The sequence below is a fragment of the Tenrec ecaudatus genome, chromosome 9 (genome assembly GCF_050624435.1).
Source record: "Tenrec ecaudatus isolate mTenEca1 chromosome 9, mTenEca1.hap1, whole genome shotgun sequence".
In the NCBI taxonomy this organism is placed as follows: Eukaryota; Metazoa; Chordata; class Mammalia; order Afrosoricida; family Tenrecidae; genus Tenrec; species Tenrec ecaudatus.
Genome location: NC_134538.1, coordinates 25,065,464 through 25,090,656, shown reverse-complemented (window position 1 = coordinate 25,090,656; position 25,193 = coordinate 25,065,464).

The window sequence follows — 25,193 nt, the reverse complement described above, 5'->3', positions numbered from 1 at the left end:
TCCGCTGTCCTACGTCTACGTTCCTAAAATTTACTCTACGGTTTCTGGTGATCCTGGCTTATGAACGGCCACCATTCACCGTTCTCCTTACACTCGTGCGTCTCCATCGGCCTTAAAAGAAAGGGGGCACACGCAACTGCTGGCAGGTAAATTCAGCAAAGTTTGTCTCAACACAAAAGAGACAGCTCTGTGGTGACCCGTCTTCCACGGTAAAACATTTCCTAGCGAATAAGGAATCTTCCCATCGCAATGACACTATGAGAGAATTGCCACCGATGGATTTGCCGCTGTGCCTACACATCATCTTGAGGCCATACAGTAGTGAAGCACGGGATCCCAGGCGCTTCACCCTTTACCCTAGACCAGTGAAACACTGTCTCCAAACATGCCCACATGCCTGTATCTATGCCCGTTTAAAGTTAACGCTAAACCGAAATCTTTCTGTCCCACTATTTTGCAGCATTTTAAAGAAGTACACTGGGAAAGATTTTTCTGCAAGGAAGGAACTGCAGGCGGCGTGGCTGAAATGAGAATATCATGCTGCACGAGCTCTTTGCCCTCAGATGTAGAAGTGTCATCAATGGGCATCATAGAGAAACGGGACTTTAATAAGTGATCATCAACCTCTGTGAATTCCCTTTGTTCTAGACGCCTGAAATAAAGAGTTGTCCTGAGTCACATAAACCTCCACCGAGTGGTCTTTATGTGGCGCGGGAACATGCCGGTATAAGAGAATTCCGAAGAAGGCTGAACGTCCACAATTGAATGGTCATTGCCAGAAATGAAGTGGCAGCCGGATCAGACTGGGAAACTTCAGCTTCCATTAGACAATGAAGATGTGAGAATCTGGTACGTCCACAATTCACGGTTTCCTTAGATCCATGAAATTCCGTGTTGAATTTCAGTCAGAAAATGAAAACTCCGGAGCCGCTGTTCAGCAGGCCCGGGTGTAGCTCCCAGAGGCACACTGGTGCTCCTCTAGAATTTGGATAAAAATCGTTTTCACTGGAATAAAGAACCTTGATCAAGCCAGGTGGGTCTTGACCATCGAAATTGCTGCGTTTGCCCGGGATACTGACAAGAACCCACCTGTGCTAGTCCATGGCGTATTCAGCACAGGAATCTGCATCGATTGAGCCAAGACAAAGGAAAGCTCAGGGAGGCAGCACCCGTGTAGAAAAGCATTTGTACTTCAAAGATGAGGCCAATGAGGTGAAAGGACAAAGCCACGGCAAACAATTTTGATCATCGGCAGAATTTCACGGAGCAATATTGCTGGGAGAGAAAAGGCACCACCTGAGGGAGGCACGCTCAACAAAACTCCCTAGGGCAGGAGCCAGGTTGCCCCCAGGCACTAGGCGTGTCAGGCCTCAGCATTGTAAGGAGAGTTGCCTGAAGTCCCTGAGTGAAGTTTTCTCCGCTGTCCTACGTCTACGTTCCTAAAATTTACTCTACGGTTTCTGGTGATCCTGGCTTATGAACGGCCACCATTCACCGTTCTCCTTACACTCGTGCGTCTCCATCGGCCTTAAAAGAAAGGGGGCACACGCAACTGCTGGCAGGTAAATTCAGCAAAGTTTGTCTCAACACAAAAGAGACAGCTCTGTGGTGACCCGTCTTCCACGGTAAAACATTTCCTAGCGAATAAGGAATCTTCCCATCGCAATGACACTATGAGAGAATTGCCACCGATGGATTTGCCGCTGTGCCTACACATCATCTTGAGGCCATACAGTAGTGAAGCACGGGATCCCAGGCGCTTCACCCTTTACCCTAGACCAGTGAAACACTGTCTCCAAACATGCCCACATGCCTGTATCTATGCCCGTTTAAAGTTAACGCTAAACCGAAATCTTTCTGTCCCACTATTTTGCAGCATTTTAAAGAAGTACACTGGGAAAGATTTTTCTGCAAGGAAGGAACTGCAGGCGGCGTGGCTGAAATGAGAATATCATGCTGCACGAGCTCTTTGCCCTCAGATGTAGAAGTGTCATCAATGGGCATCATAGAGAAACGGGACTTTAATAAGTGATCATCAACCTCTGTGAATTCCCTTTGTTCTAGACGCCTGAAATAAAGAGTTGTCCTGAGTCACATAAACCTCCACCGAGTGGTCTTTATGTGGCGCGGGAACATGCCGGTATAAGAGAATTCCGAAGAAGGCTGAACGTCCACAATTGAATGGTCATTGCCAGAAATGAAGTGGCAGCCGGATCAGACTGGGAAACTTCAGCTTCCATTAGACAATGAAGATGTGAGAATCTGGTACGTCCACAATTCACGGTTTCCTTACATCCATGAAATTCCGTGTTGAATTTCAGTCAGAAAATGAAAACTCCGGAGCCGCTCTTCAGCAGGCCCGGGTGTAGCTCCCAGAGGCACACTGGTGCTCCTCTAGAATTTGGATAAAAATCGTTTTCACTGGAATAAAGAACCTTGATCAAGCCAGGTGGGTCTTGACCATCGAAATTGCTGCGTTTGCCCGGGATACTGACAAGAACCCACCTGTGCTAGTCCATGGCGTATTCAGCACAGGAATCTGCATCGATTGAGCCAAGACAAAGGAAAGCTCAGGGAGGCAGCACCCGTGTAGAATAGCATTTGTACTTCAAAGATGAGGCCAATGAGGTGAAAGGACAAAGCCACGGCAAACAATTTTGATCATCGGCAGAATTTCACGGAGCAATATTGCTGGGAGAGAAAAGGCACCACCTGAGGGAGGCACGCTCAACAAAACTCCCTAGGGCAGGAGCCAGGTTGCCCCCAGGCACTAGGCGTGTCAGGCCTCAGCATTGTAAGGAGAGTTGCCTGAAGTCCCTGAGTGAAGTTTTCTCCGCTGTCCTACGTCTACGTTCCTAAAATTTACTCTACGGTTTCTGGTGATCCTGGCTTATGAATGGCCACCATTCACCGTTCTCCTTACACTCGTGCGTCTCCATCGGCCTTAAAAGAAAGGGGGCACACGCAACTGCTGGCAGGTAAATTCAGCAAAGTTTGTCTCAACACAAAAGAGACAGCTCTGTGGTGACCCGTCTTCCACGGTAAAACATTTCCTAGCGAATAAGGAATCTTCCCATCGCAATGACACTATGAGAGAATTGCCACCGATGGATTTGCCGCTGTGCCTACACATCATCTTGAGGCCATACAGTAGTGAAGCACGGGAACCCAGGCGCTTCACCCTTTACCCTAGACCAGTGAAACACTGTCTCCAAACATGCCCACATGCCTGTATCTATGCCCGTTTAAAGTTAACGCTAAACCGAAATCTTCTTTCTGTCCCACTATTTTGCAGCATTTTAAAGAAGTACACTGGGAAAGATTTTTCTGCAAGGAAGGAACTGCAGGCGGCGTGGCTGAAATGAGAATATCATGCTGCACGAGCTCTTTGCCCTCAGATGTAGAAGTGTCATCAATGGGTATCATAGAGAAACGGGAATTTAATAAGTGATCATCAACCTCTGTGAATTCCCTTTGTTCTAGACGCCTGAAATAAAGAGTTGTCCTGAGTCACATAAACCTCCACCGAGTGGTCTTTATGTGGCGCGGGAACATGCCGGTATAAGAGAATTCCGAAGAAGGCTGAACGTCCACAATTGAATGGTCATTGCCAGAAATGAAGTGGCAGCCGGATCAGACTGGGAAACTTCAGCTTCCATTAGACAATGAAGATGTGAGAATCTGGTACGTCCACAATTCACGGTTTCCTTAGATCCATGAAATTCCGTGTTGAATTTCAGTCAGAAAATGAAAACTCCGGAGCCGCTGTTCAGCAGGCCCGGGTGTAGCTCCCAGAGGCACACTGGTGCTCCTCTAGAATTTGGATAAAAATCGTTTTCACTGGAATAAAGAACCTTGATCAAGCCAGGTGGGTCTTAACCATCGAAATTGCTGCGTTTGCCCGGGATACTGACAAGAACCTACCTGTGCTAGTCCATGGCGTATTCAGCACAGGAATCTGCATCGATTGAGCCAAGACAAAGGAAAGCTCAGGGAGGCAGCACCCGTGTAGAAAAGCATTTGTACTTCAAAGATGAGGCCAATGAGGTGAAAGGACAAAGCCACGGCAAACAGTTTTGATCATCGGCAGAATTTCACGGAGCAATATTGCTGGGAGAGAAAAGGCACCACCTGAGGGAGGCACGCTCAACAAAACTACCTAGGGCAGGAGCCGGGTTGCCCCCAGGCACTAGGCGTGTCAGGCCTCAGCATTGTAAGGAGAGTTCCCTGAAATCCCTGAGTGGTTTTCTCCGCTGTCCTACGTCTACGTTCCTAAAATTTACTCTGCGGTTTCTGATGATCCTGGCTTATGAACGGCCACCATTCACCGTTCTCCTCACACTCGTGCGTCTCCATCGGCCTTAAAAGAAAGGGAGGACACGCAACTGCTGGCAGGTAAATTCAGCAAAGTTTGTCTCAACACAAAAGAGACACCTCTGTGGTGACCCGTCTTCACGGTAAAACATTTCCTAGCGAATAATGAATCTTCCCATCGCAATGACACTATGAGAGAATTGCCACCGATGGATTTGCCGCTGTGCCTACACATCATCTTGAGGCCATACAGTAGTGAAGCACGGGAACCCAGGCGCTTCACCATTTACCCTAGACCAGTGAAACACTGTCTCTAAACATGCCCACATGCCTGTATCTATGCCCGTTTAAAGTTAACGCTAAACCGAAATCTTTCTGTCCCACTATTTTGCAGCATTTTAAAGAAGTACACTTGGAAAGATTTTTCTGCAAGGAAGGAACTGCAGGCGGCGTGGCTGAAATGAGAATATCATGCTGCACGAGCTCTTTGCCCTCAGATGTAGAAGTGTCATCAATGGGCATCATAGAGAAACGGGACTTTAATAAGTGATCATCAACCTCTGTGAATTCCCTTTGTTCTAGACGCCTGAAATAAAGAGTTGTCCTGAGTCACATAAACCTCCACCGAGTGGTCTTTATGTGGCGCGGGAACATGCCGGTATAAGAGAATTCCGAAGAAGGCTGAACGTCCACAATTGAATGGTCATTGCCAGAAATGAAGTGGCAGCCGGATCAGACTGGGAAACTTCAGCTTCCATTAGACAATGAAGATGTGAGAATCTGGTACGTCCACAATTCACGGTTTCCTTAGATCCATGAAATTCCGTGTTGAATTTCAGTCAGAAAATGAAAACTCCGGAGCCGCTGTTCAGCAGGCCCGGGTGTAGCTCCCAGAGGCACACTGGTGCTCCTCTAGAATTTGGATAAAAATCGTTTTCACTGGAATAAAGAACCTTGATTAAGCCAGGTGGGTCTTGACCATCGAAATTGCTGCGTTTGCCCGGTATACTGACAAGAACCCACCTGTGCTAGTCCATGGCGTATTCAGCACAGGAATCTGCATCGATTGAGCCAAGACAAAGGAAAGCTCAGGGAGGCAGCACCCGTGTAGAAAAGCATTTGTACTTCAAAGATGAGGCCAATGAGGTGAAAGGACAAAGCCACGGCAAACACTTTTGATCATCGGCAGAATTTCACGGAGCAATATTGCTGGGAGAGAAAAGGCACCACCTGAGGGAGGCACGCTCAACAAAACTACCTAGGGCAGGAGCCAGGTTGCCCCCAGGCACTAGGCGTGTCAGGCCTCAGCATTGTAAGGAGAATTCACTGAAGTCCCTGAGTGAAGTTTTCTCCGCTGTCCTACGTCTACGTTCCTAAAATTTACTCTACGGTTTCTGATGATCCTGGCTCATGAACGGCCACCATTCACCGTTCTCCTTACACTCGTGCGTCTCCATCGGCCTTAAAAGAAAGGGAGGACACGCAACTGCTGGCAGGTAAATTCAGCAAAGTTTGTCTCAACACAAAAGAGACACCTCTGTGGTGACCCGTCTTCACGGTAAAACATTTCCTAGCGAATAATGAATCTTCCCATCGCAATGACACTATGAGAGAATTGCCACCCATGGATTTGCCGCTGTGCCTACACATCATCTTGAGGCCATACAGTAGTGAAGCACGGGAACCCAGGCGCTTCACCCTTTACCCTAGACCAGTGAAACACTGTCTCTAAACATGCCCACATGCCTGTATCTATGCCCGTTTAAAGTTAACGCTAAACCGAAATCTTTTTTCTGTCCCACTATTTTGCAGCATTTTAAAGAAGTACACTGGGAAAGATTTTTCTGCAAGGAAGGAACTGCAGGCGGCGTGGCTGAAATGAGAATATTATGCTGCACGAGCTCTTTGCCCTCAGATGTAGAAGTGTCATCAGTGGGCATCATAGAGAAATGGGACTTTAATAAGTGATCATCAACCTCTGTGAATTCCCTTTGTTCTAGACGCCTGAAATAAAGAGTTGTCCTGAGTCACATAAACCTCCACCGAGTGGTCTTTATGTGGCGCGGGAACATGCCGGTATAAGAGAATTCCGAAGAAGGCTGAACGTCCACAATTGAATGGTCATTGCCAGAAATGAAGTGGCAGCCGGATCAGACTGGGAAACTTCAGCTTCCATTAGACAATGAAGATGTGAGAATCTGGTACGTCCACAATTCACGGTTTCCTTAGATCCATGAAATTCCGTGTTGAATTTCAGTCAGAAAATGAAAACTCCGGAGCCGCTGTTCAGCAGGCCCGGGTGTAGCTCCCAGAGGCACACTGGTGCTCCTCTAGAATTTGGATAAAAATCGTTTTCACTGGAATAAAGAACCTTGATTAAGCCAGGTGGGTCTTGACCATCGAAATTGCTGCGTTTGCCCGGTATACTGACAAGAACCCTCCTGTGCTAGTCCATGGCGTATTCAGCACAGGAATCTGCATCGATTGAGCCAAGACAAAGGAAAGCTCAGAGAGGCAGCACCCGTGTAGAAAAGCATTTGTACTTCAAAGATGAGGCCAATGAGGTGAAAGGACAAAGCCACGGCAAACAATTTTGATCATCGGCAGAATTTCACGGAGCAATATTGCTGGGAGAGAAAAGGCACCACCTGAGGGAGGCACGCTCAACAAAACTACCTAGGGCAGGAGCCGGGTTGCCCCCAGGCACTAGGCGTGTCAGGCCTCAGCATTGTAAGAAGAGTTCCCTGAAGTCCCTGAGTGGTTTTCTCCGCTGTCCTACGTCTACGTTCCTAAAATTTACTCTGCGGTTTCTGATGATCCTGGCTTATGAACGGCCACCATTCACCGTTCTCCTTACACTCGTGCGTCTCCATCGGCCTTAAAAGAAAGGGAGGACACGCAACTGCTGGCAGGTAAATTCAGCAAAGTTTGTCTCAACACAAAAGAGACAGCTCTGTGGTGACCCGTCTTCCACGGTAAAACATTTCCTAGCCAATAAGGAATCTTCCCATCGCAATGACACTATGAGAGAATTGCCACCGATGGATTTGCCGCTGTGCCTACACATCATCTTGAGGCCATACAGTAGTGAAGCACGGGAACCCAGGCGCTTCACCCTTTACCCTAGACCAGTGAAACACTGTCTCTAAACATGCCCACATGCCTGTATCTATGCCCGTTTAAAGTTAACGCTAAACCGAAATCTTCTTTCTGTCCCACTATTTTGCAGCATTTTAAAGAAGTACACTGGGAAAGATTTTTCTGCAAGGAAGGAACTGCAGGCGGCCTGGCTGAAATGCGAATATCATGCTGCACGAGCTCTTTACCCTCAGATGTAGAAGTGTCATCAGTGGGCATCATAGAGAAACGGGACTTTAATAAGTGATCATCAACCTCTGTGAATTCCCTTTGTTCTAGACGCCTGAAATAAAGAGTTGTCCTGAGTCACATAAACCTCCACCGAGTGGTCTTTATGTGGCGCGGGAACATGCCGGTATAAGAGAATTCCGAAGAAGGCTGAACGTCCACAATTGAATGGTCATTGCCAGAAATGAAGTGGCAGCCGGGTCAGACTGGGAAACTTCAGCTTCCATTAGACAATGAAGATGTGAGAATCTGGTACGTCCACAATTCACGGTTTCCTTAGATCCATGAAATTCCGTGTTGAATTTCAGTCAGAAAATGAAAACTCCGGAGCCGCTGTTCAGCAGGCCCGGGTGTAGCTCCCAGAGGCACACTGGTGCTCCTCTAGAATTTGGATAAAAATCGTTTTCACTGGAATAAAGAACCTTGATCAAGCCAGGTGGGTCTTGACCATCGAAATTGCTGCGTTTGCCCGGTATACTGACAAGAACCCACCTGTGCTAGTCCATGGCTTATTCAGCACAGGAATCTGCATCGATTGAGCCAAGACAAAGGAAAGCTCAGGGAGGCAGCACCCGTGTGGAAAAGCATTTGTACTTCAAAGATGAGGCCAATGAGGTGAAAGGACAAAGCCACGGCAAACAATTTTGATCATCGGCAGAATTTCACGGAGCAATATTGCTGGGAGAGAAAAGGCACCACCTGAGGGAGGCACGCTCAACAAAACTACCTAGGGCAGGAGCCGGGTTGCCCCCAGGCACTAGGCGTGTCAGGCCTCAGCATTGTAAGAAGAGTTCCCTGAAGTCCCTGAGTGGTTTTCTCCGCTGTCCTACGTCTACGTTCCTAAAATTTACTCTGCGGTTTCTGATGATCCTGGCTTATGAACGGCCACCATTCACCGTTCTCCTTACACTCGTGCGTCTCCATCGGCCTTAAAAGAAAGGGAGGACACGCAACTGCTGGCAGGTAAATTCAGCAAAGTTTGTCTCAACACAAAAGAGACAGCTCTGTGGTGACCCGTCTTCCACGGTAAAACATTTCCTAGAGAATAAGGAATCTTCCCATCGCAATGACACTATGAGAGAATTGCCACCGATGGATTTGCCGCTGTGCCTACACATCATCTTGAGGCCATACAGTAGTGAAGCACGGGAACCCAGGCGCTTCACCCTTTACCCTAGACCAGTGAAACACTGTCTCTAAACATGCCCACATGCCTGTATCTATGCCCGTTTAAAGTTAACGCTAAACCGTAATCTTCTTTCTGTCCCACTATTTTGCAGCATTTTAAAGAAGTACACTGGGAAAGATTTTTCTGCAAGGAAGGAACTGCAGGCGGCGTGGCTGAAATGCGAATATCATGCTGCACGAGCTCTTTGCCCTCAGATGTAGAAGTGTCATCAGTGGGCATCATAGAGAAACGGGACTTTAATAAGTGATCATCAACCTCTGTGAATTCCCTTTGTTCTAGACGCCTGAAATAAAGAGTTGTCCTGAGTCACATAAACCTCCACCGAGGGGTCTTTATGTGGCGCGGGAACATGCCGGTATAAGAGAATTCCGAAGAAGGCTGAACGTCCACAATTGAATGGTCATTGCCAGAAATGAAGTGGCAGCCGGATCAGACTGGGAAACTTCAGCTTCCATTAGACAATGAAGATGTGAGAATCTGGTACGTCCACAATTCACGGTTTCCTTAGATCCATGAAATTCCGTGTTGAATTTCAGTCAGAAAATGAAAACTCCGGAGCCGCTGTTCAGCAGGCCCGGGTGTAGCTCCCAGAGGCACACTGGTGCTCCTCTAGAATTTGGATAAAAATCGTTTTCACTGGAATAAAGAACCTTGATCAAGCCAGGTGGGTCTTGACCATCGAAATTGCTGCGTTTGCCCGGTATACTGAAAAGAACCCACCTGTGCTAGTCCATGGCGTATTCAGCACAGGAATCTGCATCGATTGAGCCAAGACAAAGGAAAGCTCAGGGAGGCAGCACCCGTGTAGAAAAGCATTTGTACTTCAAAGATGAGGCCAATGAGGTGAAAGGACAAAGCCACGGCAAACAGTTTTGATCATCGGCAGAATTTCACGGAGCAATATTGCTGGGAGAGAAAAGGCACCACCTGAGGGAGGCACGCTCAACAAAACTACCTAGGGCAGGAGCCGGGTTGCCCCCAGGCACTAGGCGTGTCAGGCCTCAGCATTGTAAGGAGAATTCACTGAAGTCCCTGAGTGAAGTTTTCTCCGCTGTCCTACGTCTACGTTCCTAAAATTTACTCTACGGTTTCTGATGATCCTGGCTCATGAACGGCCACCATTCACCGTTCTCCTTACACTCGTGCGTCTCCATCGGCCTTAAAAGAAAGGGAGGACACGCAACTGCTGGCAGGTAAATTCAGCAAAGTTTGTCTCAACACAAAAGAGACACCTCTGTGGTGACCCGTCTTCACGGTAAAACATTTCCTAGCGAATAATGAATCTTCCCATCGCAATGACACTATGAGAGAATTGCCACCCATGGATTTGCCGCTGTGCCTACACATCATCTTGAGGCCATACAGTAGTGAAGCACGGGAACCCAGGCGCTTCACCCTTTACCCTAGACCAGTGAAACACTGTCTCTAAACATGCCCACATGCCTGTATCTATGCCCGTTTAAAGTTAACGCTAAACCGAAATCTTTTTTCTGTCCCACTATTTTGCAGCATTTTAAAGAAGTACACTGGGAAAGATTTTTCTGCAAGGAAGGAACTGCAGGCGGCGTGGCTGAAATGAGAATATTATGCTGCACGAGCTCTTTGCCCTCAGATGTAGAAGTGTCATCAGTGGGCATCATAGAGAAATGGGACTTTAATAAGTGATCATCAACCTCTGTGAATTCCCTTTGTTCTAGACGCCTGAAATAAAGAGTTGTCCTGAGTCACATAAACCTCCACCGAGTGGTCTTTATGTGGCGCGGGAACATGCCGGTATAAGAGAATTCCGAAGAAGGCTGAACGTCCACAATTGAATGGTCATTGCCAGAAATGAAGTGGCAGCCGGATCAGACTGGGAAACTTCAGCTTCCATTAGACAATGAAGATGTGAGAATCTGGTACGTCCACAATTCACGGTTTCCTTAGATCCATGAAATTCCGTGTTGAATTTCAGTCAGAAAATGAAAACTCCGGAGCCGCTGTTCAGCAGGCCCGGGTGTAGCTCCCAGAGGCACACTGGTGCTCCTCTAGAATTTGGATAAAAATCGTTTTCACTGGAATAAAGAACCTTGATTAAGCCAGGTGGGTCTTGACCATCGAAATTGCTGCGTTTGCCCGGTATACTGACAAGAACCCTCCTGTGCTAGTCCATGGCGTATTCAGCACAGGAATCTGCATCGATTGAGCCAAGACAAAGGAAAGCTCAGAGAGGCAGCACCCGTGTAGAAAAGCATTTGTACTTCAAAGATGAGGCCAATGAGGTGAAAGGACAAAGCCACGGCAAACAATTTTGATCATCGGCAGAATTTCACGGAGCAATATTGCTGGGAGAGAAAAGGCACCACCTGAGGGAGGCACGCTCAACAAAACTACCTAGGGCAGGAGCCGGGTTGCCCCCAGGCACTAGGCGTGTCAGGCCTCAGCATTGTAAGAAGAGTTCCCTGAAGTCCCTGAGTGGTTTTCTCCGCTGTCCTACGTCTACGTTCCTAAAATTTACTCTGCGGTTTCTGATGATCCTGGCTTATGAACGGCCACCATTCACCGTTCTCCTTACACTCGTGCGTCTCCATCGGCCTTAAAAGAAAGGGAGGACACGCAACTGCTGGCAGGTAAATTCAGCAAAGTTTGTCTCAACACAAAAGAGACAGCTCTGTGGTGACCCGTCTTCCACGGTAAAACATTTCCTAGCCAATAAGGAATCTTCCCATCGCAATGACACTATGAGAGAATTGCCACCGATGGATTTGCCGCTGTGCCTACACATCATCTTGAGGCCATACAGTAGTGAAGCACGGGAACCCAGGCGCTTCACCCTTTACCCTAGACCAGTGAAACACTGTCTCTAAACATGCCCACATGCCTGTATCTATGCCCGTTTAAAGTTAACGCTAAACCGAAATCTTCTTTCTGTCCCACTATTTTGCAGCATTTTAAAGAAGTACACTGGGAAAGATTTTTCTGCAAGGAAGGAACTGCAGGCGGCCTGGCTGAAATGCGAATATCATGCTGCACGAGCTCTTTACCCTCAGATGTAGAAGTGTCATCAGTGGGCATCATAGAGAAACGGGACTTTAATAAGTGATCATCAACCTCTGTGAATTCCCTTTGTTCTAGACGCCTGAAATAAAGAGTTGTCCTGAGTCACATAAACCTCCACCGAGTGGTCTTTATGTGGCGCGGGAACATGCCGGTATAAGAGAATTCCGAAGAAGGCTGAACGTCCACAATTGAATGGTCATTGCCAGAAATGAAGTGGCAGCCGGGTCAGACTGGGAAACTTCAGCTTCCATTAGACAATGAAGATGTGAGAATCTGGTACGTCCACAATTCACGGTTTCCTTAGATCCATGAAATTCCGTGTTGAATTTCAGTCAGAAAATGAAAACTCCGGAGCCGCTGTTCAGCAGGCCCGGGTGTAGCTCCCAGAGGCACACTGGTGCTCCTCTAGAATTTGGATAAAAATCGTTTTCACTGGAATAAAGAACCTTGATCAAGCCAGGTGGGTCTTGACCATCGAAATTGCTGCGTTTGCCCGGTATACTGACAAGAACCCACCTGTGCTAGTCCATGGCTTATTCAGCACAGGAATCTGCATCGATTGAGCCAAGACAAAGGAAAGCTCAGGGAGGCAGCACCCGTGTGGAAAAGCATTTGTACTTCAAAGATGAGGCCAATGAGGTGAAAGGACAAAGCCACGGCAAACAATTTTGATCATCGGCAGAATTTCACGGAGCAATATTGCTGGGAGAGAAAAGGCACCACCTGAGGGAGGCACGCTCAACAAAACTACCTAGGGCAGGAGCCGGGTTGCCCCCAGGCACTAGGCGTGTCAGGCCTCAGCATTGTAAGAAGAGTTCCCTGAAGTCCCTGAGTGGTTTTCTCCGCTGTCCTACGTCTACGTTCCTAAAATTTACTCTGCGGTTTCTGATGATCCTGGCTTATGAACGGCCACCATTCACCGTTCTCCTTACACTCGTGCGTCTCCATCGGCCTTAAAAGAAAGGGAGGACACGCAACTGCTGGCAGGTAAATTCAGCAAAGTTTGTCTCAACACAAAAGAGACAGCTCTGTGGTGACCCGTCTTCCACGGTAAAACATTTCCTAGCGAATAAGGAATCTTCCCATCGCAATGACACTATGAGAGAATTGCCACCGATGGATTTGCCGCTGTGCCTACACATCATCTTGAGGCCATACAGTAGTGAAGCACGGGAACCCAGGCGCTTCACCCTTTACCCTAGACCAGTGAAACACTGTCTCTAAACATGCCCACATGCCTGTATCTATGCCCGTTTAAAGTTAACGCTAAACCGTAATCTTCTTTCTGTCCCACTATTTTGCAGCATTTTAAAGAAGTACACTGGGAAAGATTTTTCTGCAAGGAAGGAACTGCAGGCGGCGTGGCTGAAATGCGAATATCATGCTGCACGAGCTCTTTGCCCTCAGATGTAGAAGTGTCATCAGTGGGCATCATAGAGAAACGGGACTTTAATAAGTGATCATCAACCTCTGTGAATTCCCTTTGTTCTAGACGCCTGAAATAAAGAGTTGTCCTGAGTCACATAAACCTCCACCGAGGGGTCTTTATGTGGCGCGGGAACATGCCGGTATAAGAGAATTCCGAAGAAGGCTGAACGTCCACAATTGAATGGTCATTGCCAGAAATGAAGTGGCAGCCGGATCAGACTGGGAAACTTCAGCTTCCATTAGACAATGAAGATGTGAGAATCTGGTACGTCCACAATTCACGGTTTCCTTAGATCCATGAAATTCCGTGTTGAATTTCAGTCAGAAAATGAAAACTCCGGAGCCGCTGTTCAGCAGGCCCGGGTGTAGCTCCCAGAGGCACACTGGTGCTCCTCTAGAATTTGGATAAAAATCGTTTTCACTGGAATAAAGAACCTTGATCAAGCCAGGTGGGTCTTGACCATCGAAATTGCTGCGTTTGCCCGGTATACTGAAAAGAACCCACCTGTGCTAGTCCATGGCGTATTCAGCACAGGAATCTGCATCGATTGAGCCAAGACAAAGGAAAGCTCAGGGAGGCAGCACCCGTGTAGAAAAGCATTTGTACTTCAAAGATGAGGCCAATGAGGTGAAAGGACAAAGCCACGGCAAACAGTTTTGATCATCGGCAGAATTTCACGGAGCAATATTGCTGGGAGAGAAAAGGCACCACCTGAGGGAGGCACGCTCAACAAAACTACCTAGGGCAGGAGCCGGGTTGCCCCCAGGCACTAGGCGTGTCAGGCCTCAGCATTGTAAGAAGAGTTCCCTGAAGTCCCTGAGTGGTTTTCTCCGCTGTCCTACGTCTACGTTCCTAAAATTTACTCTGCGGTTTCTGATGATCCTGGCTTATGAACGGCCACCATTCACCGTTCTCCTTACACTCGTGCGTCTCCATCGGCCTTAAAAGAAAGGGAAGACACGCAACTGCTGGCAGGTAAATTCAGCAAAGTTTGTCTCAACACAAAAGAGACAGCTCTGTGGTGACCCGTCTTCCACGGTAAAACATTTCCTAGCGAATAAGGAATCTTCCCATCGCAATGACACTATGAGAGAATTGCCACCGATGGATTTGCCGCTGTGCCTGCACATCATCTTGAGGCCATACAGTAGTGAAGCACGGGAACCCAGGCGCTTCACCCTTTACCCTAGACCAGTGAAACACTGTCTCTAAACATGCCCACATGTCTGTATCTATGCCCGTTTAAAGTTAACGCTAAACCGAAATCTTCTTTCTGTCCCACTATTTTGCAGCATTTTAAAGAAGTACACTGGGAAAGATTTTTCTGCAAGGAAGGAACTGCAGGCGGCGTGGCTGAAATGCGAATATCATGCTGCACGAGCTCTTTGCCCTAAGATGTAGAAGTGTCATCAGTTGGCATCATAGAGAAACGGGACTTTGATAAGTGATCATCAACCTCTGTGAATTCCCTTTGTTCTAGACGCCTGAAATAAAGAGTTGTCCTGAGTCACATAAACCTCCACCGAGTGGTCTTTATGTGGCGCGGGAACATGCCGGTATAAGAGAATTCCGAAGAAGGCTGAACGTCCACAATTGAATGGTCATTGCCAGAAATGAAGTGGCAGCCGGATCAGACTGGGAAACTTCAGCTTCCATTAGACAATGAAGATGTGAGAATCTGGTACGTCCACAATTCACGGTTTCCTTAGATCCATGAAATTCCGTGTTGAATTTCAGTCAGAAAATGAAAACTCCGGAGCCGCTGTTCAGCAGGCCCGGGTGTAGCTCCCAGAGGCACACTGGTGCTCCTCTAGAATTTGGATAAAAATCGTTTTCACTGGAATAAAGAACCTTGATCAAGCCAGGTGGGTCTTGACCATCGAAATTGCTGCGTTTGCCCGGGATACTGACAAGAACCCACCTGTGCTAGTCCATGGCGTATTCAGCACAGGAATCTGCATCGATTGAGCCAAGACAAAGGAAAGCTCAGGGAAGCAGCACCCGTGTAGAAAAGTATTTGTACTTCAAAGATGAGGCCAATGAGGTGAAAGGACAAAGCCACGGCAAACAATTTTGATCATCGGCAGAATTTCACGGAGCAATATTGCTGGGAGAGAAAAGGCACCACCTGAGGGAGGCACGCTCAACAAAACTACCTAGGGCAGGAGCCGGGTTGCCCCCAGGCACTAGGCGTGTCAGGCCTCAGCATTGTAAGAAGAGTTCCCTGAAGTCCCTGAGTGGTTTTCTCCGCTGTCCTACGTCTACGTTCCTAAAATTTACTCTGCGGTTTCTGATGATCCTGGCTTATGAACGGCCACCATTCACCGTTCTCCTTACACTCGTGCGTCTCCATCGGCCTTAAAAGAAAGGGAGGACACGCAACTGCTGGCAGGTAAATTCAGCAAAGTTTGTCTCAACACAAAAGAGACAGCTCTGTGGTGACCCGTCTTCCACGGTAAAACATTTCCTAGCGAATAAGGAATCTTCCCATCGCAATGACACTATGAGAGAATTGCCACCGATGGATTTGCCGCTGTGCCTACACATCATCTTGAGGCCTACAGTAGTGAAGCACGGGAACCCAGGCGCTTCACCCTTTACCCTAGACCAGTGAAACACTGTCTCTAAACATGCCCACATGCCTGTATCTATGCCCGTTTAAAGTTAACGCTAAACCGAAATCTTCTTTCTGTCCCACTATTTTGCAGCATTTTAAAGAAGTACACTGGGAAAGATTTTTCTGCAAGGAAGGAACTGCAGGCGGCGTGGCTGAAATGCGAATATCATGCTGCACGAGCTCTTTGCCCTCAGATGTAGAAGTGTCATCAGTGGGCATCATAGAGAAACGGGACTTTAATAAGTGATCATCAACCTCTGTGAATTCCCTTTGTTCTAGACGCCTGAAATAAAGAGTTGTCCTGAGTCACATAAACCTCCACCGAGTGGTCTTTATGTGGCGCGGGAACATGCCGGTATAAGAGAATTCCGAAGAAGGCTGAACGTCCACAATTGAATGGTCATTGCCAGAAATGAAGTGGCAGCCGGATCAGACTTGGAAACTTCAGCTTCCATTAGACAATGAAGATGTGAGAATCTGGTACGTCCACAATTCACGGTTTCCTTAGATCCATGAAATTCCGTGTTGAATTTCAGTCAGAAAATGAAAACTCCGGAGCCGCTGTTCAGCAGGCCCGGGTGTAGCTCCCAGAGGCACACTGGTGCTCCTCTAGAATTTGGATAAAAATCGTTTTCACTGGAATAAAGAACCTTGATCAAGCCAGGTGGGTCTTGACCATCGAAATTGCTGCGTTTGCCCGGGATACTGACAAGAACCCACCTGTGCTAGTCCATGGCGTATTCAGCACAGGAATCTGCATCGATTGAGCCAAGACAAAGGAAAGCTCAGGGAAGCAGCACCCGTGTAGAAAAGCATTTGTACTTCAAAGATGAGGCCAATGAGGTGAAAGGACAAAGCCACGGCAAACAATTTTGATCATCGGCAGAATTTCACGGAGCAATATTGCTGGGAGAGAAAAGGCACCACCTGAGGGAGGCACGCTCAACAAAACTACCTAGGGCAGGAGCCGGGTTGCCCCCAGGCACTAGGCGTGTCAGGCCTCAGCATTGTAAGAAGAGTTCCCTGAAGTCCCTGAGTGGTTTTCTCCGCTGTCCTACGTCTACGTTCCTAAAATTTACTCTGCGGTTTCTGATGATCCTGGCTTATGAACGGCCACCATTCACCGTTCTCCTTACACTCGTGCGTCTCCATCGGCCTTAAAAGAAAGGGAGGACACGCAACTGCTGGCAGGTAAATTCAGCAAAGTTTGTCTCAACACAAAAGAGACAGCTCTGTGGTGACCCGTCTTCCACGGTAAAACATTTCCTAGCGAATAAGGAATCTTCCCATCACAGTGACACTATGAGAGAATTGCCACCGATGGATTTGCCGCTGTGCCTACACATCATCTTGAGGCCATACAGTAGTGAAGCACGGGAACCCAGGCGCTTCACCCTTTACCCTAGACCAGTGAAACACTGTCTCTAAACATGCCCACATGCCTGTATCTATGCCCGTTTAAAGTTAACGCTAAACCGTAATCTTCTTTCTGTCCCACTATTTTGCAGCATTTTAAAGAAGTACACTGGGAAAGATTTTTCTGCAAGGAAGGAACTGCAGGCGGCGTGGCTGAAATGAGAATATCATGCTGCACGAGCTCTTTGCCCTCAGATGTAGAAGTGTCATCAGTGGGCATCATAGAGAAACGGGACTTTAATAAGTGATCATCAACCTCTGTGAATTTCCTTTGTTCTAGACGCCTGAAATAAAGAGTTGTCCTGAGTCACATAAACCTCCACCGAGTGGTCTTTATGTGGTGCGGGAACATGCCGGTATAAGAGAATTCCGAAGAAGGCTGAACGTCCACAATTGAATGGTCATTGCCAGAAATGAAGTGGCAGCCGGATCAGACTGGGAAACTTCAGCTTCCATTAGACAATGAAGATGTGAGAATCTGGTACGTCCACAATTCACGGTTTCCTTAGATCCATGAAATTCCGTGTTGAATTTCAGTCAGAAAATGAAAACTCCGGAGCCGCTGTTCAGCAGGCCCGGGTGTAGCTCCCAGAGGCACACTGGTGCTCCTCTAGAATTTGGATAAAAATCGTTTTCACTGGAATAAAGAACCTTGATCAAGCCAGGTGGGTCTTGACCATCGAAATTGCTGCGTTTGCCCGGGATACTGACAAGAACCCACCTGTGCTAGTCCATGGCGTATTCAGCACAGGAATCTGCATCGATTGAGCCAAGACAAAGGAAAGCTCAGGGAAGCAGCACCCGTGTAGAAAAGCATTTGTACTTCAAAGATGAGGCCAATGAGGTGAAAGGACAAAGCCACGGCAAACAATTTTGATCATCGGCAGAATTTCACGGAGCAATATTGCTGGGAGAGAAAAGGCACCACCTGAGGGAGGCACGCTCAACAAAACTACCTAGGGCAGGAGCCGGGTTGCCCCCAGGCACTAGGCGTGTCAGGCCTCAGCATTGTAAGAAGAGTTCCCTGAAGTCCCTGAGTGGTTTTCTCCGCTGTCCTACGTCTACGTTCCTAAAATTTACTCTGCGGTTTCTGATGATCCTGGCTTATGAACGGCCACCATTCACCGTTCTCCTTACACTCGTGCGTCTCCATCGGCCTTAAAAGAAAGGGAGGACACGCAACTGCTGGCAGGTAAATTCAGCAAAGTTTGTCTCAACACAAAAGAGACAGCTCTGTGGTGACCCGTCTTCCACGGTAAAACATTTCCTAGCGAATAAGGAATCTTCCCATCACAATGACACTATGAGAGAATTGCCACCGATGGATTTGCCGCTGTGCCTACACATCATCTTGAGGCCATACAGTAGTGAAGCATGGGAACCCAGGCGCTTCACCCTTTACCCTAGACCAGTGAAACACTGTCTCTAAACATGCCCACATGCCTGTATCTATGCCCGTTTAAAGTTAACGCTAAACCGTAATCTTCTTTCTGTCCCACTATTTTGCAGCATTTTAAAGAAGTACACTGGGAAAGATTTTTCTGCAAGGAAGGAACTGCAGGCGGCGTGGCTGAAATGCGAATATCATGCTGCACGAGCTCTTTGCCCTCAGATGTAGAAGTGTCATCAGTGGGCATCATAGAGAAACGGGACTTTAATAAGTGATCATCAACCTCTGTGAATTCCCTTTGTTCTAGACGCCTGAAATAAAGAGTTGTCCTGAGTCACATAAACCTCCACCGAGTGGTCTTTATGTGGCGCGGGAACATGCCGGTATAAGAGAATTCCGAAGAAGGCTGAACGTCCACAATTGAATGGTCATTGCCAGAAATGAAGTGGCAGCCGGATCAGACTTGGAAACTTCAGCTTCCATTAGACAATGAAGATGTGAGAATCTGGTACGTCCACAATTCACGGTTTCCTTAGATCCATGAAATTCCGTGTTGAATTTCAGTCAGAAAATGAAAACTCCGGAGCCGCTGTTCAGCAGGCCCGGGTGTAGCTCCCAGAGGCACACTGGTGCTCCTCTAGAATTTGGATAAAAATCGTTTTCACTGGAATAAAGAACCTTGATCAAGCCAGGTGGGTCTTGACCATCGAAATTGCTGCGTTTGCCCGGGATACTGACAAGAACCCACCTGTGCTAGTCCATGGCGTATTCAGCACAGGAATCTGCATCGATTGAGCCAAGACAAAGGAAAGCTCAGGGAAGCAGCACCCGTGTAGAAAAGCATTTGTACTTCAAAGATGAGGCCAATGAGGTGAAAGGACAAAGCCACGGCAAACAATTTTGATCATCGGCAGAATTTCACGGAGCAATATTGCTGGGAGAGAAAAGGCACCACCTGAGGGAGGCACGCTCAACAAAACTACCTAGGGCAGGAGCCGGGTTGCCCCCAGGCACTAGGCGTGTCAGGCCTCAGCATTGTAAGAAGAGTTCCCTGAAGTCCCTGAGTGGTTTTCTCCGCTGTCCTACGTCTACGTTCCTAAAATTTACTCTGCGGTTTCTGATGATCCTGGCTTATGAACGGCCACCATTCACCGTTCTCCTTACACTCGTGCGTCTCCATCGGCCTTAAAAGAAAGGGAGGACACGCAACTGCTGGCAGGTAAATTCAGCAAAGTTTGTCTCAACACAAAAGAGACAGCTCTGTGGTGACCCGTCTTCCACGGTAAAACATTTCCTAGCGAATAAGGAATCTTCCCATCACAGTGACACTATGAGAGAATTGCCACCGATGGATTTGCCGCTGTGCCTACACATCATCTTGAGGCCATACAGTAGTGAAGCACGGGAACCCAGGCGCTTCACCCTTTACCCTAGACCAGTGAAACACTGTCTCTAAACATGCCCACATGCCTGTATCTATGCCCGTTTAAAGTTAACGCTAAACCGTAATCTTCTTTCTGTCCCACTATTTTGCAGCATTTTAAAGAAGTACACTGGGAAAGATTTTTCTGCAAGGAAGGAACTGCAGGCGGCGTGGCTGAAATGAGAATATCATGCTGCACGAGCTCTTTGCCCTCAGATGTAGAAGTGTCATCAGTGGGCATCATAGAGAAACGGGACTTTAATAAGTGATCATCAACCTCTGTGAATTTCCTTTGTTCTAGACGCCTGAAATAAAGAGTTGTCCTGAGTCACATAAACCTCCACCGAGTGGTCTTTATGTGGCGCGGGAACATGCCGGTATAAGAGAATTCCGAAGAAGGCTGAACGTCCACAATTGAATGGTCATTGCCAGAAATGAAGTGGCAGCCGGATCAGACTGGGAAACTTCAGCTTCCATTAGACAATGAAGATGTGAGAATCTGGTACGTCCACAATTCACGGTTTCCTTAGATCCATGAAATTCCGTGTTGAATTTCAGTCAGAAAATGAAAACTCCGGAGCCGCTGTTCAGCAGGCCCGGGTGTAGCTCCCAGAGGCACACTGGTGCTCCTCTAGAATTTGGATAAAAATCGTTTTCACTGGAATAAAGAACCTTGATCAAGCCAGGTGGGTCTTGACCATCGAAATTGCTGCGTTTGCCCGGGATACTGACAAGAACCCACCTGTGCTAGTCCATGGCGTATTCAGCACAGGAATCTGCATCGATTGAGCCAAGACAAAGGAAAGCTCAGGGAAGCAGCACCCGTGTAGAAAAGCATTTGTACTTCAAAGATGAGGCCAATGAGGTGAAAGGACAAAGCCACGGCAAACAATTTTGATCATCGGCAGAATTTCACGGAGCAATATTGCTGGGAGAGAAAAGGCACCACCTGAGGGAGGCACGCTCAACAAAACTACCTAGGGCAGGAGCCGGGTTGCCCCCAGGCACTAGGCGTGTCAGGCCTCAGCATTGTAAGAAGAGTTCCCTGAAGTCCCTGAGTGGTTTTCTCCGCTGTCCTACGTCTACGTTCCTAAAATTTACTCTGCGGTTTCTGATGAACCTGGCTTATGAACGGCCACCATTCACCGTTCTCCTTACACTCGTGCGTCTCCATCGGCCTTAAAAGAAAGGGAGGACACGCAACTGCTGGCAGGTAAATTCAGCAAAGTTTGTCTCAACACAAAAGAGACAGCTCTGTGGTGACCCGTCTTCCACGGTAAAACATTTCCTAGCGAATAAGGAATCTTTCCATCACAATGACACTATGAGAGAATTGCCACCGATGGATTTGCCGCTGTGCCTACACATCATCTTGAGGCCATACAGTAGTGAAGCATGGGAACCCAGGCGCTTCACCCTTTACCCTAGACCAGTGAAACACTGTCTCTAAACATGCCCACATGCCTGTATCTATGCCCGTTTAAAGTTAACGCTAAACCGTAATCTTCTTTCTGTCCCACTATTTTGCAGCATTTTAAAGAAGTACACTGGGAAAGATTTTTCTGCAAGGAAGGAACTGCAGGCGGCGTGGCTGAAATGAGAATATCATGCTGCACGAGCTCTTTGCCCTCAGATGTAGAAGTGTCATCAGTGGGCATCATAGAGAAACGGGACTTTAATAAGTGATCATCAACCTCTGTGAATTTCCTTTGTTCTAGACGCCTGAAATAAAGAGTTGTCCTGAGTCACATAAACCTCCACCGAGTGGTCTTTATGTGGTGCGGGAACATGCCGGTATAAGAGAATTCCGAAGAAGGCTGAACGTCCACAATTGAATGGTCATTGCCAGAAATGAAGTGGCAGCCGGATCAGACTGGGAAACTTCAGCTTCCATTAGACAATGAAGATGTGAGAATCTGGTACGTCCACAATTCACGGTTTCCTTAGATCCATGAAATTCCGTGTTGAATTTCAGTCAGAAAATGAAAACTCCGGAGCCGCTGTTCAGCAGGCCCGGGTGTAGCTCCCAGAGGCACACTGGTGCTCCTCTAGAATTTGGATAAAAATCGTTTTCACTGGAATAAAGAACCTTGATCAAGCCAGGTGGGTCTTGACCATCGAAATTGTTGCGTTTGCCCGGGATACTGACAAGAACACACCTGTGCTAGTCCATGGCGTATTCAGCACAGGAATCTGCATCGATTGAGCCAAGACAAAGGAAAGCTCAGGGAGGCAGCACCCGTGTAGAAAAGCATTTGTACTTCAAAGATGAGGCCAATGAGGTGAAAGGACAAAGCCACGGCAAACAATTTTGATCATCGGCAGAATTTCACGGAGCAATATTGCTGGGAGAGAAAAGGCACCACCTGAGGGAGGCACGCTCAACAAAACTACCTAGGGCAGGAGCCGGGTTGCCCCCAGGCACTAGGCGTGTCAGGCCTCAGCATTGTAAGGAGAGTTCCCTGAAGTCCCTGAGTGAAGTTTTCTCCGCTGTCCTACGTCTACGTTCCTAAAATTTACTCTGCGGTTTCTGATGATCCTGGCTTATGAACGGCCACCATTCACCGTTCTCCTTACACTCGTGCGTCTCCATCGGCCTTAAAAGAAAGGGAGGACACGCAACTGCTGGCAGGTAAATTCAGCAAAGTTTGTCTCAACACAAAAGAGACAGCTCTGTGGTGACCCGTCTTCCACGGTAAAACATTTCCTAGCGAATAAGGAATCTTCCCATCGCAATGACACTATGAGAGAATTGCCACCGATGGATTTGCCGCTGTGCCTACACATCATCTTGAGGTCATACATTAGTGAAGCACGGGAACCCAGGCGCTTCACCCTTTACCCTAGACCAGTGACTGTCTCTAAACATGCCCACATGCCTGTATCTATGCCCGTTTAAAGTTAACGCTAAACCGAAATCTTCTTTCTGTCCCACTATTTTGCAGCATTTTAAAGAAGTACACTGGGAAAGATTTTTCTGCAAGGAAGGAACTGCAGGCGGCGTGGCTGAAATGCGAATATCATGCTGCACGAGCTCTTTGCCCTCAGATGTAGAAGTGTCATCAGTGGGCATCATAGAGAAACGGGACTTTAATAAGTGATCATCAACCTCTTTGAATTCCCTTTGTTCTAGACGCCTGAAATAAAGAGTTGTCCTGAGTCACATAAACCTCCACCGAGTGATCTTTATGTGGCGCGGGAACATGCCGGTATAAGAGAATTCCGAAGAAGGCTGAACGTCCACAATTGAATGGTCATTGCCAGAAATGAAGTGGCAGCCGGATCAGACTGGGAAACTTCAGCTTCCATTAGACAATGAAGATGTGAGAATCTGGTACGTCCACAATTCACGGTTTCCTTAGATCCATGAAATTCCGTGTTGAATTTCAGTCAGAAAATGAAAACTCCGGAGCCGCTGTTCAGCAGGCCCGGGTGTAGCTCCCAGAGGCACACTGGTGCTCCTCTAGAATTTGGATAAAAATCGTTTTCACTGGAATAAAGAACCTTGATCAAGCCAGGTGGGTCTTGACCATCGAAATTGCTGCGTTTGCCCGGGATACTGACAAGAACCTACCTGTGCTAGTCCATGGCGTATTCAGCACAGGAATCTGCATCGATTGAGCCAAGACAAAGGAAAGCTCAGGGAGGCAGCACCCGTGTAGAAAAGCATTTGTACTTCAAAGATGAGGCCAATGAGGTGAAAAGACAAAGCCAAGGCAAACACTTTTGATCATCGGCAGAATTTCACGGAGCAATATTGCTGGGAGAGAAAAGGCACCACCTGAGGGAGGCACGCTCAACAAAACTACCTAGGGCAGGAGCCGGGTTGCCCCCAGGCACTAGGCGTGTCAGGCCCCAGCATTGTAAGAAGAGTTCCCTGAAGTCCCTGAGTGGTTTTCTCCGCTGTCCTACGTCTACGTTCCTAAAATTTACTCTGCGGTTTCTGATGATCCTGGCTTATGAACGGCCACCATTCACCGTTCTCCTTACACTCGTGCGTCTCCATCGGCCTTAAAAGAAAGGGAGGACACGCAACTGCTGGCAGGTAAATTCAGCAAAGTTTGTCTCAACACAAAAGAGACAGCTCTGTGGTGACCCGTCTTCCACGGTAAAACATTTCCTAGCGAATAAGGAATCTTCCCATCGCAATGACACTATGAGAGAATTGCCACCGATGGATTTGCCGCTGTGCCTACACATCATCTTGAGGCCATACAGTAGTGAAGCACGGGAACCCAGGCGCTTCACCCTTTACCCTAGACCAGTGAAACACTGTCTCTAAACATGCCCACATGCCTGTATCTATGCCCGTTCAAAGTTAACGCTAAACCGAAATCTTCTTTCTGTCCCACTATTTTGCAGCATTTTAAAGAAGTACACTGGGAAAGATTTTTCTGCAAGGAAGGAACTGCAGGCGGCGTGGCTGAAATGAGAATATCATGCTGCACGAGCTCTTTGCCCTCAGATGTAGAAGTGTCATCAGTGGGCATCATAGAGAAACGGGACTTTAATAAGTGATCATCAACCTCTGTGAATTCCCTTTGTTCTAGACGCCTGAAATAAAGAGTTGTCCTGAGTCACATAAACCTCCACCGAGTGGTCTTTATGTGGCGCGGGAACATGCCGGTATAAGAGAATTCCGAAGAAGGCTGAACGTCCACAATTGAATGGTCATTGCCAGAAATGAAGTGGCAGCCGGATCAGACTGGGAAACTTCAGCTTCCATTAGACAATGAAGATGTGAGAATCTGGTACGACCACAATTCACGGTTTCCTTAGATCCATGAAATTCCGTGTTGAATTTCAGTCAGAAAATGAAAACTCCGGAGCCGCTGTTCAGCAGGCCCGGGTGTAGCTCCCAGAGGCACACTGGTGCTCCTCTAGAATTTGGATAAAATCGTTTTCACTGGAATAAACAACCTTGATCAAGCCAGGTGGGTCTTGACCATCGAAATTGTTGCGTTTGCCCGGGATACTGACAAGAACCCACCTGTGCTAGTCCATGGCGTA